This window comes from Mesoplodon bidens, assembly GCF_964165515.1.
Source record: "Mesoplodon bidens genome assembly, chromosome: 11".
Classification (NCBI taxonomy): Eukaryota; Metazoa; Chordata; class Mammalia; order Artiodactyla; family Ziphiidae; genus Mesoplodon; species Mesoplodon bidens.
In genome coordinates this window covers 1487452-1504756 of record NC_138167.1, presented here as the reverse complement: position 1 = coordinate 1504756, position 17305 = coordinate 1487452, and the positions used below count along the sequence as shown (strand labels likewise).

Sequence of the window (17305 nt, the reverse complement as noted above, 5' to 3'; positions counted from 1 at the left end):
TTGGCAGGCAGATTCTTAACCACTGCACCACCAGGGAAGTCCCCATGCTACTTTTAATTTAGAAGGTTTCTGTAAGCTACATCAGGAAAACGATATCTACTATAAAAACTATGTGTCTATTCTTCCTTGAAGAAGATGTGTCGTCACTTTGGAGGTTAGTTATGTTGGTATTGATATGGATCCATTTCTAAAGGAAGTTATGTAGCTGTTACTAACTCATCCCTCAAGCACTTAACTACCCTTTCTACCCCTCTGACCATGTGTGTCATGAGTCTTCTTGCCTCTCTCCCTTCTGTCTTGGGTCTCAGCTGCTTTCCTTTCCTTCCGCACAGCCCTGGTTCCCGTTTAGTGCTGGGCCTCCCTGTCCTAGTGCTTCCGAGCTACGTGCTGATGTGCTGAAATGAGCTGTGGTGAGAGGCTTCTCTTTTAAATTACAGACTTCATGTGTTAAAACATTTTCATCTTTGTCTATAAATAAAACATCTAACTATGTTAAAATCGTTTTATGGGCCTGAAGAGGAGGGGGATTGTCCCTTTTGGGGAGGAGGTTTTTGTTTTTTTTTTTAAGATAACTTGATCGGTTTTGTGGTGCTTGTTTTTCTTTGCTCATCATGACTTTTGCTCTCGGAATTCAGTAGATTCTGTCAGAATCTCAGTGGAGGAAAAGATATTTTTAACGCACTTTAAATGTGATATTCTCTTTGCATTGAGTCCAGAAGAGACTGATTTCTCACTTTAAATGTGATATTCTCTTTGCATTGAGTCCAGAAGAGACTGATTTCTCAAGAGGAGGAAAGGAAAGACTCGGGAACCACATGGAAGTTTATATTGAAAACTCCTTCTGGTACATTTTCATCATCATGTTGTAACAAAACTAACAGCCCTTAGGCACACTAATGTTGGGATATAAAACTCATATCCAGGGCTTCCCTGGTGGCGCAGTGGTTGAGAATCCGCCTGCCAATGCAGGGGACACGGGTTCAATCCCTGGTCTGGGAAGATCCCACATGCCACGGAGCAGCTAAGCCCGTGCACCACAACTACTGAGCCTGTGCTCTAGAGCCCGTGAGCCATACCTACTGAGCCCACGTGCCACAACTACTGAAGCCCACATGCCTAGAGCCCGTGCTCCACAATGAGAGAAGCCACTGCAATGAGAAGCCCGCACACTGCAGCGAAGACCAAACACAGCCAAAAATAAATAAATAAAAATAACAAATAAATTAGAAAAAACCCAACTCATATCCATTTGACTATTGACTAAAGGTTAAAAGATATAATTGGAGAGAAATATAAGACCAAGAGTATAAGTGGGTTTCTTCTTTCTACTTCTGTTGTCGCAACCTGAGCTCTCTAGGAAAACTAAAATTTGTTAAGTGCCTTCCTCATGCCAGATTCACAGCTATAATAGAGGTGTCGTATTTTAAATTGTCAAAATCTTAACAGCTACTCTGGGAAATTTAGGCATTTGTATTACCATTTTATGGATAGGAAAATGAGATTCAAGAAATTACTTGTCTCAGATCACACAGCAAGTATAAGGCAGAGTTGAAGTCCAAACACATGCTTTTTCTTGTGTCACACTGTGCCTCAAGTCAGGTTTTTTGTTTGTTTGTTTGTTTTGTTTGTTTTGTTTTTTTTGCGGTACGCAGGCCTCTCACTGTTTGTGGCCTCTCCCGTTGCGGAGCACAGGCTCCGGACGTGCAGGCTCAGCGGCCATGGCTCACAGGCCCAGCCGCTCCGCGGCATGTGGGATCCTCCTGGACCGGGGCACGAACCCGTGTCCCCTGCATCAGCAGGCGGACTCTCAACCACTGCGCCACCAGGGAAGCCCTCAAGTCAGGTTTTTAATTATGTTATTTACTTATTTTTTTTTAATTTAAGCAATAGCAAAAGTAGAAATAAGAAAGAAAAAAAATAGCCCCAAAACCAACTGTTTGGGAAGTCATCATTTGTAGTAAGTATTGATTCCTGTCATATTTCTAAAGCACATATACAGAAGGAAAAATAGGGGGAAAATTAGTGGGGTCGTAGAAACATGCCATTTTGAATAAAAACTGAATTTCATTTTACCTGATTGTAACAGAATGAGCAAATGGAGTTTCAACTGAGTATTTCTTTACTGTTCAGCAGAAGAATTCCTAAGACATCTTTCCAAGGATAGGAAAAGACTAAAAGATTAGGTCATGTTTTTCAGCAGCATTTAATCATGCTCTCAAAAATGAAGTTTTCACTTCTCGCCACTATTTAAAGATATGCTTTACTGATAATTTCAGCTTCGCCAAGGTTTACAATATTTACATTTGATTTTATAATTATAATTTCCAAATTAACTCAGTGTAGGTTCCACATCTAAATTCCGTGCTTTGTCACCTGCCCTTTTCTGAATCTCCTCTTTACTTTTCCTGAATTCTTTGATTTTTTTGTTTTGTTTTGTTTATTGAATTTTATCTTTAATTGGTTTTTTAAGCAAAGGCTTACGGATATTGAATTCTTCTTTTCATGTTTTGTTTTTGCATGCTGGATAATATTTATTTTGCCATTATACTTGAAGATTTAGTTGGTTATGAAATTCCTGGATCTGTGTCTTCTAATGTAGAGTGGGCAGCTGTTCCCTAGTATCTTTCCTACTCCCACCTTATCTGAAACCTCGTAGCTTCCTCCTCTGAGAGTGTGAGTGGCTGGGAGTTGACTTCAGTCTGCTTTTGGTCTGAGAGTATGGGGAGAAGGGACAGTGCCTCAGCTAGGGCCATGCACAGTCTTTGTCGGAAGACCTGGTCTCTGTTTTTTCCTTCTGAAATTTTGATTAATGTCCTATGTTCATCTTGGGAGAAGCGAGTAGGGTTCAGAGCCTTTGCTAAATTCTTTAGTGTTTCCTAGAAAACGGCATATCCTGGTAGTTTCTCTTGCCTATACTGAGACTTCTAGAGATAAGTGTTCCTCCTGACTTTCATTTCTTGAACTGTCAGTTTGCCCTTTCAATCTTTTTCCTCCAAATTTGAGGTTATTACTGGGAATGCTCATGATTTTTTTCCCCTCACTTCTGACCTTGGATTGCTTCTGGACTTAGAATACAGTCAAGGACTCGTCCATCCCCACCAGAGGTTTTGTTTCCTTACCTGTAGCTAAAGTCAGGATTGTGACCTTTGTCTTGTTTGGTTCCTGCGGCTTTTACAGTGTTTTGATTATTTTTCCTAAGTACTGGGTGGGGAGTTGGATTCTGAAATCTGCCACCTTTAGGCAAATTTGACGTATTTAGTTTTAAAGGCGATCTGAAAGAATACTGTATATGTGACCCAGGAAGCTGCATTCCACTGCAGTATCACAGACGGGCATCAGCACTGGGCCAGGAGCAGCCTCAGCCTTTCACATCAGTTCTCTATACAAATATTATCACTTTCCATGTGTTTCATGATGTGAAAAGGGACCTAAAATTTACACGTTTTGTTCTATTAACAACAAAAAATTTTTCTGTTTTGGATATGGATTGCCTAGGATACGTTCACTACATCTCTATAGTCTGTTCCCTTTCTGTGGATGAAAAGTTTGTGTCGCGAGTTAGAATTAAAAATAGGAAATGAAAATTTTAATTGCCAGTTCTGCACAATTCTTGTTCTTTAAAGTTGTATATTTTAAGTGTTTGTGTAATACGATTATACTGAAAATTTAACACAGGTCTGTTCATTCAACAAGGGCTTATTGAATACCTATTTTAGGTGCTAAGGAAAGATATATAAACAAATATACTAAAGCATGATCAAGTTAAAAAATGGGAGCATATACATAAAGCTACTGTGTGTGTGGACACACTGTGCCGTTCACATACTGATCACATCGCCAGTTGTGCTGTGCACTGGCCCTGGGTGTGCTGCGTGTGAAGGTAGCACAGAGTTCTGGCAGTGCTCTGATTATGGAAGACGGAAAGGGAGATGGGAGTTGATGGTCAGGGCCAGCTTCTAGGTGGTTGTGGTATCAGAGAAGGATTGTAAAAGCTGGGAAGCAGTTGACAAGACATGGAGAATTACAAGTACTTCAGTAATATTGGGGCGTAAATTATAATGCATGATGGGAGCAAGAGAGGCGTTATTAAAGCTCACCAAGGGCCTTCTGTACCATTCCAAGGAATTTGGCCTTTATCCTGTGTATTAGTCAACAAATTATCCCAAACTTAGTGGCTTAAAACAATTATTATCTCAGTTCCTGATGGTCAGGCATTCGGGAACCACTTAGCTGTGTGCTTCTGGCCCCAACCTCTCATGAAAGTGCAGCTGAGGGGCCATCTGGGGCCGAAGTCCTCTGAAGCTTGACTGTGGCTGCTCCACCTGGTTGGAGAAGAGAAGAGTCCTCACTCCCTCCCCAGCTGTTTGCAGGAGACCTCGGTGCCTCACTGTGGGGCAGCTCACAGAGCAAGTGGTCCAGGAGTGAGAGGGCACACGGTCTCTTTTATAACCTCATCGTGGAAGAGATAAGCATCACCTCTGCCATCTTCTGTTGGTCCCAGATCAGCACTGGTGTTACACAGAAAAGGCTGCAGAAGGGTGTGAATGCCTGGCTGCGGAATCATTCGGGGGTCATTCTGGAGGCTGGCCGCTCCATCCCGGGAGCAGTGAACAGCTACTGAATGTTTTGAACATGTAAGTGACGTTCATATTTGCGTTTCAGATGTGTGACTCTGCTGTGGAGAATGAGGTGTAGAGGACAAAATTTAAGCCATGGAAACACCGTAGTTGTTGGGATCCTGACACACAGCAGTGCTTATGAGGTTTAAGGGACTTTTGAGAAATTGAATTCAAAAGACAGAAGAGGTGTAACATGCTGGTTATTGGTTGGACGTAGTGGGTTAGGAGATAGAGGAGCTCAGGATGACAGGTGTCGGTCGGAGTGAGACACAGGTGGATGTGGATGTGGTCCACTGAGATACAGGACATTGTTATAACTGTCCAGTAGACAGTTGGGTATCTGTAGGTTTGTAGCTCAAACAAAAGGAATGAGCAGTGAGTATAAAATGAAAGGGGGGCCTAAGCTGGAACACTGGGGAACTTACCATGTGGGGGAGGGGAAGAAATGATATGAGTTAGATAGTAAACCAGTTAAGTGTGACTTCTCAAAAGCCAAGGGAGAATACAGTGTCGAGAAAATGAGGAACTGTAGTTAACCTGTAATCATAAAATGTAAAGCTCAGTCTCGCTCTGAAGCCTCCTTTGAAAAGCACTCAGCAAATGCTTTAATGTAGTGGGTTAGCACGGTGACCCTCACCTCAACGTCAAAACAGAATATGAATGATTTTTTCCAAGGTAGTACTGTTAGGACCTAATGATCCCCTTCCCATTGCCCCCTTCAGAACACACACACACACACACACACACACACAGGCCTCCTAACTTTATAAGACAAAATCAGCTGCTTCTCCACCCCTTCTACATCTTACTATAATGGACTATAACAAGAGTCAGCAAACTTTTTTCTGCAAAGGTCCAGATAGAATACGTGTTAGGCTTTGTAGGACACGTGGTCTCTTTCACAACTGCTCACTCTCCATTGAGGTGTAAAAGCAACCGTAGCCAGCATGTTAATAAATAAATGCGGCTGTGCTCCTGTACAACTGTATTTACAAATACAAGTGGCACAGCGTTTCCACTCCTAGGTATATGCCCCAAAGAATTGAAAACAAACACTCAAACAGATACTTGTACACATATGTTCACAGCAGCACAGTTCACAGTAGCCAAAGGGTGGAAGCAGCTCAGGTGTTGTTGGTTGAATCCTGAGATGTGGAGCCGGGAGATGCGGGGGCCGACTGCAGTGCACCATTTTATGTGCGGGACTTGAGCATCTCTGGATTTGGTGTCCACATGGGTCCTGGCTTGGTTAACTGTACTATACCTAGTTACTGTAGTGTCTGGGAAACTGTGTTGTGACATGTGTTTATTTAATCTTGAGTTTTTTTTGTTTTGGGGGGGCGGTTAGACTTGGGGCTAGGATCGATTGACGATGGTATTTTGTAGCCCAGTGTTTAAATAGTAACAGAAATGAGACAAACAGTTATTCATCTTTGTCAAGACTTACTGTTTGCAGTTTTCAAATGTATCTTCTTGAAATATGTCATCAAAATACTAAGATACATTTTAATGCCAGGAACTTTTTTCCTTTTTCCAAGTGTGCTTAACTTACTAGTCAGTTTAAAATGCACCCAAATAAAAATTAATTGCTTTGAAGAGGGAAGTTGAGATAATGTAGTAATTGCTATGTCGAAAAATTATATACAACTTAAACCTATCTACTGACATTTTGATGGTCCTTAAGACGTTATTTCCTACAAACTACTAAATGGATTTTGTGATTGGTATCAATTTTCACATATGCCACAAAAATCATCCTTTTTGCTTCCAGGTTAAGAATTCAAGGCTTATCTAGAAGTGAACGTTATTTTTTTAAATGCCGGTTTCTCATATATCTCTCCAGTTAGTTGCTTCTCTAGAGTGTGATTCATTTTGCAGTGTGTTTTGTGCCGCCTGGCGGACTGCAAAGGCGTGTGGCTCTTCTAGTAAGGAACACTCCATGACCAGAGCAGATGACCTGCCCCTGCCTCTTCCAGGTTTGGATGTCTTCTTCAGCAGGACACAGCCAGAGGTCATTGAGAAGGAAATGTCTGTGTCTCTTGTTTCCAGAGGTTTTAGTATTCATTAATTAAAGAACTTCCATTACTGAGTTCTTTTTAGGAAACTTGTTGGACTGTGTGGTCAATGATGAAGAATCAGCTTAACGGAGAAAAATGTATAATATTTTACAATATAACGTGACAAGGCTTCCTATCAGGACTTATGAAGACCTTGTCCCTTGAGATATGAGCAATCACATTGCCATCAAAATGTCATTTCTTGGGCTTCCCTGGTGGCGCACTGGTTGGGAGTCCGCCTGCCGATGCAGGGGACACAGGTTCGTGCCCCGGTCCGGGAGGATCCCACATGCCGCGGAGCAGCTGGGCCCATGAGCCATGGCCTCTGGGCCTGCCCGTCCAGAGCCTGTGCTCCGCAGCGGGAGAGGCCACAACAGTGAGAGTCCTGAGTACCACAAAAAAAAAAAAAAAAAAAAAATGTCATTTCTTTTCTCTCTTTTTGATTCACTGGAAAGCCTTGAGCCTTGATATGTTTGCGATTTAATCGTTGTGGTTCCCCTGGGCCTCAAGTTTCATGCTAAGGGTTTGAACACCTGAGGCATGTGTACAGTCCAGTCATCTCCGTGACGGGGGATGGTGTGGCAGGGCTCATGAGCCAGACTCCGTGTTTTCACTCGGCCTGTCTCTTACTGTTTTGTACCTGTCGTTCCCAAATATGTACAATCAAGTAGGTCTTTCCTGAATTAAAGTAAATTTGTCTCAGTGTACCCCCAAAGGATCGGGGCATTGGAGTCAGCTCTATGGTCATGATACAGGGTTTCTACAAGGGGAAGCATAAGTTAATATTAGTATGTGACTGGCCTTTGGCTTGGAGGCTTCAGTAAATCTGTAAAGTGAGATTGATTCGGATTAGTAGTTTTTTTGTCTAGCTAAAAACTGTTTGGCATCTTGGCTTAAAAGTAGTTCTTTATAACTAGGAATGTGGTTTTTGTTTGTCTTAGTGGCGTTAAGCATTTTATTCAAACAGTTGAGAACATAAAAGATAGCTTGGTGATTATACTTAGAGCTTAATGTCAAAAGCCCTTTTCAACCAACACATAACCTTTACAGCTGGTTATATTTCCTGTTCTCCTGGACAAGAGGTTGGCCCTATTGCCAGTCCTGGTTTGGAGTATCTATACTGTCTGCACAGGTCGCGCTGATGGCAGTGCAGGTCTCCAAGCCCAGCGACGCCCTGGCAGGTCTGTCCCCAGCATGACTCCAGCTCGTGCTCTTTATTGCCTCATGTAGGGGAAACCAGGCTCACGGTCCCTTGCTTTTTTATTTTAAGCACCGAAAGGTGGCCTTCTTGGGTTTTTCCCAGACTTGGTTTTAAAGGCTGGGAAAAGGCTCAAGAGGGAAATTTGACTTGGGGAATGTTATTTTCTTGCATGGGTAAATAAAGTCAGGGAAAAACGGAGGTCAAAGGAAAGGAGATCAGAGGATGGGATGCATTTAGGTTTGTTCAATAGTTCTCTCACCATAATAATTCACTCAGAAAGGATTCATTTTGAATAGTGTTAAAAGCAACTGGCCTGGGGCGAGTGCAGGCCAGCACTGAGGAACTGCGGTGGACTGAGACCTATTGTATTTTTTAAGTGATTCCAGGGCTGCCCAGGTGTCCTGATTTAAAGGCTGCTTCTTGAGTCCGGAAGTCGTATCTTGTTCCGAGGTTTACTGTGATAAAGCACATAGCCCTAGGGACGGTACTGCTGACTCCTTGAGTCACTTTCCAGGCTGGCTGTACTGACCCAACCCCGTGATTTATTTATGCCGTACCATAGTAGGAATGACAGTTGTGTAAGCCACACATGGTTTCTGGGATGGGTGTTTGACTGGGGAAGTGCCATAAATCCATAAAGTGAGATAGGGCAGAGCCAGCCGCAGCTCATGTCATGTCCAAGAGATCTCTTCCTGTTTCATAGGGATGTACAGTCCAGAACTGGTTAAGTCCAGCATCCTTCTCGGAATGTGTCCTCGGGCTTTTTGTGTGCTGTTTCAGTCTATCCAGTCTTTGATTCGTTGCTTACAAACCTAAAAAATAGCTCTGAAACATAGTTGTCACTAATATTTTCTCTTGAATTTACTTCTGTAAAGTAGAACTGACTTGAATATTTTAGATTGTTGCTCATAGGCTTTTCAAGAAATTTTTGTTTGGAAAATTCTTCACTGGACTACTAAGCCACGATCAGTCATCCTCTTTCGTACCTAAATTTATGATTGCCAGTGTTGCAATAAGCTTGGAGTTCTGCCTAGCTTTTTGAGCTTCATTTGATTCCCCAGCTCTAATAAAGAGAATCTGTTAGAATTGCACTTAGGATTTATATGGGTAGCCAAATACTGAGCCAAATACGGACAGCATGATATTTTTTCATTTTAACCTGAATGAAATAGTCTTGTTGTTTTCGTTAAACTGTTTATTTTGAGATTATTGTAGATTCACATGTATTTGTAAGAAATAATACAGAGAGATCCCCTGTACTCTTAAGGTAGTTTCCCCAGTGGTAACGTCTTGTGATTTTGTGCACAGTATCACAACCACAGACGCTGATGTCATCAAGATACACCACGGAGATTCCCTTTTATAACCACACCTACTTCCCTCTCATCCCTGCCCCCTCCTCATCTCTTGGCAGACGCTGATCTGTTTTCTGTTTCCATAATTCTGTCATTTCAAGAATGTTATCTAAATGGAACCATACTGTATGTAATCTTCTCAGATTTTTTTTCACTCTGCATAATTATCTGGAGATTCATTGAGATTGTTGTGTCTACAGCAGTTCCTTCCTTTTTATTACCGAGTGATACTGCATAGTGTGGATGTAATACAGTTTGTTTAATTTTCCTGGGTTGTTTCCAGTTTGGGCCATCATGAATAAACCTGCTATAAGTATTTGTGTACAGATTTTTGTGTGAAGTCAAGTTTTCACTTTTCTGGAATAAATGTCCAGGTATACAGTTGCTGGCTCATACGGTAGTTGCACGTTTAATATTTTAGGAAATTGCCAAACAGTTTTCCAGACTGACAGTGCCATATTATGTTCTCAGCAGCACTGTACAAATGATCCTGTTTTTCTCCATCTTCACCAGCATTTGTCATTGTCTCTATTCTTATTTTAGCAAGTTTGATAGTTGTATAGTGATATCTCATTGTGTTTTGTTTTTTTAATATATAAATTTATTTATTTGTTTTTATATTTGGCTGCGTTGGGTCTTCGTAGCTGTGCGCGGGCTTTCTCTAGTTGCGGCGTGTGGGGGCTACTCTTTGTTTTGGTGCACGGGCTTCTCATTGTCGTGGCTTCTCTTGTTGCGGAGCATGGGCTCTAGGCACATGGGCTTCAGTAGTTGTGGCTGGTGGGCTCTAGAGAGCAGGGTCAGTAGTTGTGGCGCACGGGCTTAGCTGCTCCGGGGCATGTGGGATCTTCCTGGACCTGGGCTCGAACCCGTGTCCCCTGCATTGGCAGGTGGATTCTTAACCACTGCACCACCAGGGAAGCCCTCTCACTGTGGTTTTAATTTGCATTTCCCTAAAGGAGAATGATGTTGAATATCTTTTTCATGTGCTTATTTGCCCTCTATATGCTTTTCAGCCTTCTTCCCATTTTCTAATGAGATTTTTTTTTTTTTTTACTGTTAGGTTTTGAGAGTTCTTTATTCTGAATAGTAGTCTTTTGTCAGATATGTGGTTTGCAAATATTTTCTCCCAGTCTGTACCTTATCTTTTCATCCTCTCGACAGAGACTTTTAACTAACTCTGGCTTTAGTTATTGGACTTTTTTTTTTAATTAATAAACTTTATTTTTTAGGTTCACAGCAGAATTGGGCAGAAGGACAGAGAGTCCCCATTCCTCCCACCCCTGTACACGCACAGTCTCCCCCAGTGACAACTGCAGGCACATGTATCATAATCAGTGACCCCACATTGGTGCATCACTGTCACCCAAAGTCCATAGTTTACATTAGGGTTCGCTCATAGTTTTGCATGTTCTGTGGGTTTTGACAGATGTACGGTGACATGTACTCACCATTGTAGTATCATACAGAGTATTTTCGCTGCCCCAGGAGTCCTCTATGCTCTCCTTATTATCTCCTTATCCCTCCCTCCCCCCACCCCCTGGCAACCACTAATCTTTTCACAGTCTCCATAATTTTGCCTTTTCCAAAATGTCATATAGTTGGAATTGTATAGTATGTAGCCTTGTCAAATGGCTTCTTTCACTTAGTAATATGAATTTAAGTTCCTTTCATGTCTTTTTCATGGCTTTATAGCTCATTTCTTTTTAGCACCAAATAATATTTTATTGTCTGGATGTGCCACATTTTATCCACTCACTCACTGAAGGATTTTCTAAGTTTTGGCAATTATGAATAAGGCTGCTGTAAACATCCCTGTCCAGGTTTCTGTGTGAGATAGGTTTTAGTTCACTTGGGTAAATACAAAGCAGTGTGTTTGCTGGATCATGTGGTCAGAGTAGGGTTAGTTTTGTGAGTACGAAACTGCCAAACCGTCTTCCAAAGTGGCTGTATGTTTTTGCGTTTCCACCAGCAGTGAACGAGAGTCCCTGTTTCTCCATATCCTCACCAGCATTGGTGTTGTTAGTGTTCAGATTTTGGCCATTTTAATAGGTGTGTCATGGTGTCTCATCATTTCAGTTTGCATATCCCTGATGATATGGAGCATCTTTCCTGGGTGTATCGTCTTTGGCAATGTGCCCGGGAGTTCTGCCCATTTTTTAATCAGGTTCTCATTGTTGAGTCTTAAGAACTGTTTGCATATTTTGGATAACAGTCCTTTATCAGATGTGTCTTTTGCAAATATTTTCTCCCAGTCTGTGACTGGACTTCTCAGTCTCTTGATATTTGAAATTTTTAAACATGTTTTTTAAAAATAAAATAACGGTACATGCTTCTCAACAAGAGTATCCAGAATATAAAGATTTATATGCTTAAAGAATTTAAGATTCTCTTATTTAATGCAGAGACATTATTAATGAAATGCAGGGGGAAAATAATTTCTAGATGTATGTGATTAACCAGTCAAATTGGAAAGGGTTTATTTTCCAGTTCTACAAGTGTCATTTACAAATAACTTTTTAGAAGAAAACAACCAGTTCCTTTTCTCATATGGTTAAACAGTTGATAAATAAATCACTGCTTAGTATATACTGCCTCAGAAGGCCCAAAGACCCATTCGGCCTCCTTTCCATCCAACACAATATATGGAAATCCCCTGATCTCCCTGGAGCTTCAGAAGGCCTAAGGCTTCACCCACCTCCTTGCTTCCCGGGGCTCTTAGGGGTCACCGGACTCCATCCACCCAAGACTGCATTTTAGGTGAAAAGAATTTAAAAGGCACTAAGAATGGGAAGCATATATTTGGGGAACATAAGAATTTTCCAAATATTCAAGGATCAGGCTGGGAAAATTGGTTTGGAGCCAAACTGCAAATGGTTTGAATGTTATCATGTGTAGTTTGTGAATTTGTATAATTATCTTTTACATAGAATGGTGAATTTTTGTGGCTAGAATGTTCTTCGAATTCATAATCTTAATCCAGAAAACATCAAATTGAGATCTGTCAGTAGATCCTCAAATAATCTCTCATTCCCTGCACCTTTGGTCTTAGGCTCTTAAAGCAGTTACCCTCAAGTATGATGGGACATGCACAGAGTAGTCACAGAAATTTGTGAAAATTAAAATAATACACATAGTAGAGATTATCTGGAGAGTTTTACATTTACTTTCTGTTGCTCTCTCTCTTTTGGTTTCTTTCAAAGTACGTACAAAATAAATCTTATATTCATGATCTCCTGTGTAAGACAATGCGTATTTACTCTAGAACAGGACTACTTTGTTTGAAATATCTTTTTTCTTTTTAAAATGTTGTCTTCTATGCCATCTAAGCATATGTACTCAACCCGATCTCTTAGTTCTCATTGTGATAAAATTCTAGGGTATGAGAAGCAATGAGTCATCTCGCCCAGAGGTGTATTTGGGCAAATCAAATAATGAACTTCATAAACTAAGATATAATGTTATGTTGTTGTTTTTTCTTTGCAAAAGTCTTTTAATTTTCTTAACTTCCTAGGGTAGTTGCAGAGATATGGTACATTAAGGATTCCTGCTCTGCAGAGATTGCCGTAGAAACTAACAGAGAGAAGATATCTGAACTCTTAGCCAATCAGTAAAAGATAATAAGGCCCTATGTCAACTTTGATACAATTCACAGGAGGTCATTTCATTTTGCCTCATATGACTCAAGCAGGAACATTCCCCAGTAATGTTGTATTTTAATCCCTATAAAGTTTCCTAATATCAGTCTGATCATGAAAGAGCCATTGAAAATCCACATTTTATTTGTACTCTTTATACTAACTTCTTTTTCTAATGTAATTTTTATTTTATATTGGAGTATAGTTGATTTACAATGTTGTGTTAGTTTCAGTTATACATACATATGTATATATGTATTCTTTTTCAGATTCTTTTCCCAATATTAGGTTATTACAGAATATAGGTAATAACAGGAATATAGGTAATATAGATTATTACAGAATATTGAGTAGAGTTCCCTGTACAGTAGGTCCTTGTTGATTATCTATTTTATATATAGTAGTGTGTATATATTAATCCCAAACTCCTAAATTATCCCTCCCCCCAATCTTTCCCCTTTGGTAACCATGAGTTTGTTTTCGAACTCTGTGAATCTGTTTCTACTTTGTAAGTAAGTTCATTTGTATCATTTTTTTTAGATTCCACATATAAGTGATATCATATGGTATTTGTCTTTCTTTTCCTGACTTATTTCTTAGTATGATAATCTCTAGGTCCATCCATGTTGCTGCAGATGGCATTGTTTCATTCTTTTTTATGGCTGAGTAATATTCCATTGTGTGTGTGTGTGTGTGCGCACGCGCACACGTGCGTGCGGGCGCGCACGTGCACGTGTATGTATATATGTATATATATACATATACACGTTGTGTGTGCATGTGTGAGTGTATATATATATATCACATCTTCTGTATTTATCTGTTGAGGGACATTTTGGTTGCTTCCATGTCTTGGCTATTGTAAGTAGTGCTACCATGAACAAAGTGGGGGGTGCATGTATCTTTTCGAATGGTTTTCTCCAGTTATAAGTCTTACTTTGTTCTCCAAGATAATCGAGGCAAGAGGTCCAACATTTATCAGCTCTTTGCTTAACTTAGATTTAAGGAGTAGACTTTACACATGATACAGCTTACAGATTGCTTTAAATAAAATAATTAGACATATTTGCTTATCTTAGAAATTCATCAGCCAATTAGCCCATCAAATGCCAGTTCATACAGATCACCTGGCTCTGTAAGACTTGTATTCAGTGTACTTGGGCTTAAGGAAGAGCAAAATTAGGCCATGGCACCTTGGACAAACTTTTGGCAAGCAATTGTTTAGCACTAAGGAGAAAGAATAGCATTTCTAAATATTAAAAAGACAGTTATGTGGAAGAGTGATTAGATTTCTTTAATGTGGCCTAAAGTGATAGAATTAAGGAATTTAGAAGAGAAGCTTTCAGGATTGATTATAAAGTCATTTCTAATAGTGGGGTTATCAAAGCTAGTGTAGGCCGCTTTGGGATAACTAGAATTCCATGTCTTTAAATGTGTCTAAGCATAAGCTGGAGGGTTACTTGACAGGAATGTAATGGAACAAAATCAAGCAATTATTTTCAAGGATGGATTTGATGGTCTATAAGGCCTTTTGCTGTTCTAAGAGTCTGTGATCCTAGTTTTGCTCTCTGTGATCTTGAAAGACTAATTTATGGTCTCTTTCTACTTCTTTCCTGCTGTTTACTCCTCAACCCTGTTCAATCCCAGCACTGAAACTGCTTTCTAAACTAACCAGTAACATTCTGAAAGCTAAATCCAAAGGAGATTTTGCATTCTTTTTCTTGGCTTGTCCATAAACACTTTAAAGTGTTTGATCACTTCTTATTTCTTGAAACTTTCTCTGGCTTCCAAGATACCACTCACTCACACCTTGTTTTCTACTAAGACTTTTGCCCTCAGTTTTTTACAGGCTTTTCTTCCACCAGTGCTGTGTGCCCCTCCTGATCTTGGTGGGCCCGTGTATTATTTCACCTACCTTCTATGCTGACCATTTCCACACCCATCTTTAACTCAGGCCCATCAGTACAACTGCCTACTAGATGTCTCCTCTCTCAAGTTCATAGGGTAGTTGTAAGGATTTATTACTTAATCCATGTAAAGTGCTTAGCAAAGCATCTAGCTGTGTAGTAATCATGACAGTGTTGATCATGGTAAACTTTTACCCAGTTCGTTAAGACTATTTATTCTCTTGGGGAACCATTGGCTTATCCTTAAATCACCACTTTCCAAACTGTTTTCTTGGAATACTACATCTCAAGGTGTTACCTGAGACATGGAAGGAAGGAAGGAAGTAGGGTTCCATTCAAGTAAGTTTGGAAATGGTCTGTAATAGGATTGGCAAACCTTTTCTAAATGTATTGGATTTTAAGGGCCATTTGGTCTCTGTCAGACCACCCAAATTTCCTGTTGTAGTGCTGAAGCAGCCATAGAAAATACTTAAACAAATGAGTATGTTTGCATTCCATTAAAATTTTATTTATAGACACTGAAACTTGAATTTCATATCATTTTCACAAAATATTATTTTATATTATATCACAAAAATATTCTTTTCCGGGCTTCCCTGGTGGCGCAGTGGTTGAGAGTCCGCCTGCCGATGCAGGAGACACGGGTTCGTGCCCCGCTCCGGGAAGATCCCACATGCCGCGGAGCAGCTGGGCCCGTGAGCCATGGCCGCTGAGCCTGCGCGTCCGGAGCCTGTGCTCTGCAACGGGAGAGGCCACAACAGTGAGAGGCCCACATAACGCAAAAAAAAAAAAAAAAAAAAAAATATTCTTTTCCTTAAATTTTCAACCATATGAAAATGTAAAAGCCATTCTTTGCTCATGGACTGTGCATAAACAAGTGGTGGACAGACTTGGCCTGTGGGCAGTAATTAGGGGAACCCTGCTTTAAAACATGGCCTTCTATTAAAGATACGTAACTTACATCATAAAAAGCTCTTATAAGGTCTGTGCCAGTGTCCTGTTAGGTCCAGTGTTCCTCCTGTTTATTTGACTATGGCAATCTTTCTTCATGGGACATTTGTTAATATCTCTTGCCTTACTTCTGTGGAATACACTTTTGAGAAATGTGTGCTAGAGGTAAAAATTTTGGTTGTGGAACAGACCGGAAATAAGAGAAAGTATCTTGTCTTTATTACTCTTGCTCTGATCAGCTGAGCTAACTAGTCACAGAGTGACTAGTAAAATGGAATTACCCCTGCGAGGAAGGTACCAGTTAGGCACTCACTACACGTGGTTCAAAGATTGGCTGAGTTGAAGTGGACATGGTAAATTTCATGTCATTGATCAGCTTTCAGAAGTGGGAAAAGTGTATACGCTGCTATAACATAAGGCAAACAGAGGTGCTGTAAGAGAGAAAATACTCAGTTGAGGAGGAAGAGATCCGGAGGCCATAACAAATTACGAGCAGTAATCGTTATCATTTTCCATAGTTTTAAAATCTTTACTACTCTTGTTAAAATAAGCAAAAATTTTAAAGTTTAAAAACGCTTTTAGTTTACATACCGTAAATTCTAAAACTTACTTTGAAATAATATTTTCAGTTGTCCTTTTCCTATATCTTTGAGAAGTAAAGCGATGGTTATTGCTTTACTATTTTGAACGTATTCTCCCTATTAAAAATAATACAATTGCTAATGCAGAGAAACTTCAAAATTTAAAAAAAAACACTTTTATCAGAAGATTCTACATCTCCCCTCCTTGTATGCCTACCATCACCATGTGCCCCTTATATGTAAAATGGAAAAACAGGTGTAGAGGCCCTGCTTTCTAATTTATGTCTATCACTTGACAAGCAGCTGGAACCTAAGGGAGGATGCAGAGAACACGGGCTCCCAGCCGACAACAGTAACAATTCATCTAGCGAGTGCAAGCATAGTCACTTGTGTATTCCTATAGCATTTCCCCACCAGATGTTTCGTTGGAAACCTGTGTAGGAGAGGAGTTGTTCTTATAATTTTTGCCAACAAACTGATAGGAGGTGAATGATGGAATTGTTGAATCATTAATACATTGCAGAGTTTGCTTTCAGCTGTTTTGTCCAGCAAGTACCTTGGTGACCTTCAGCATCTCAGCAGCCCAGCATCTTCAGGCCCCTCGCAGCACCCCAGCAGTCATGCATATGTATCCCTACAGCTCTCAAAGGGCTTCATAGACAGCTTGCAGAATATCTGGGATATTTACTCATTGGAACGGTTCCTACTTTTTATTTCAGGCAGTGTACCACAAATCCAGACATTAGATGTTCTGTATAATGTTGGCCGTTTTGTGAAGTCAAGGCACACTGGGCTCTTGATTGTGCTAGAAGGTGGAGAATGAGTGCCATGATACACTGGCATTCTTCTAGCAGATGTCATAGCAAACAGACTCGGAATGCAGTGCAAGCTAAAGGCAAGGCAGACAGCCCCCATGGTAGCACCATGTGGACAGCTGGTATGGACATGTTATCTATCTACAACTGGAAAAGGTTAAGTAAACAGTGGGACAGTGACAAA

At 40.5% G+C, this 17305-nt stretch overlaps 1 protein-coding gene across 5 annotated transcripts in view; it reads left to right on the top strand.

The window, feature by feature from the left end:
• Nucleotides 1–17305, top strand: part of ERC1 (ELKS/RAB6-interacting/CAST family member 1) — a 388457-nt gene that overhangs the window by 271444 nt on the left and 99708 nt on the right. The window lies entirely within an intron of this gene.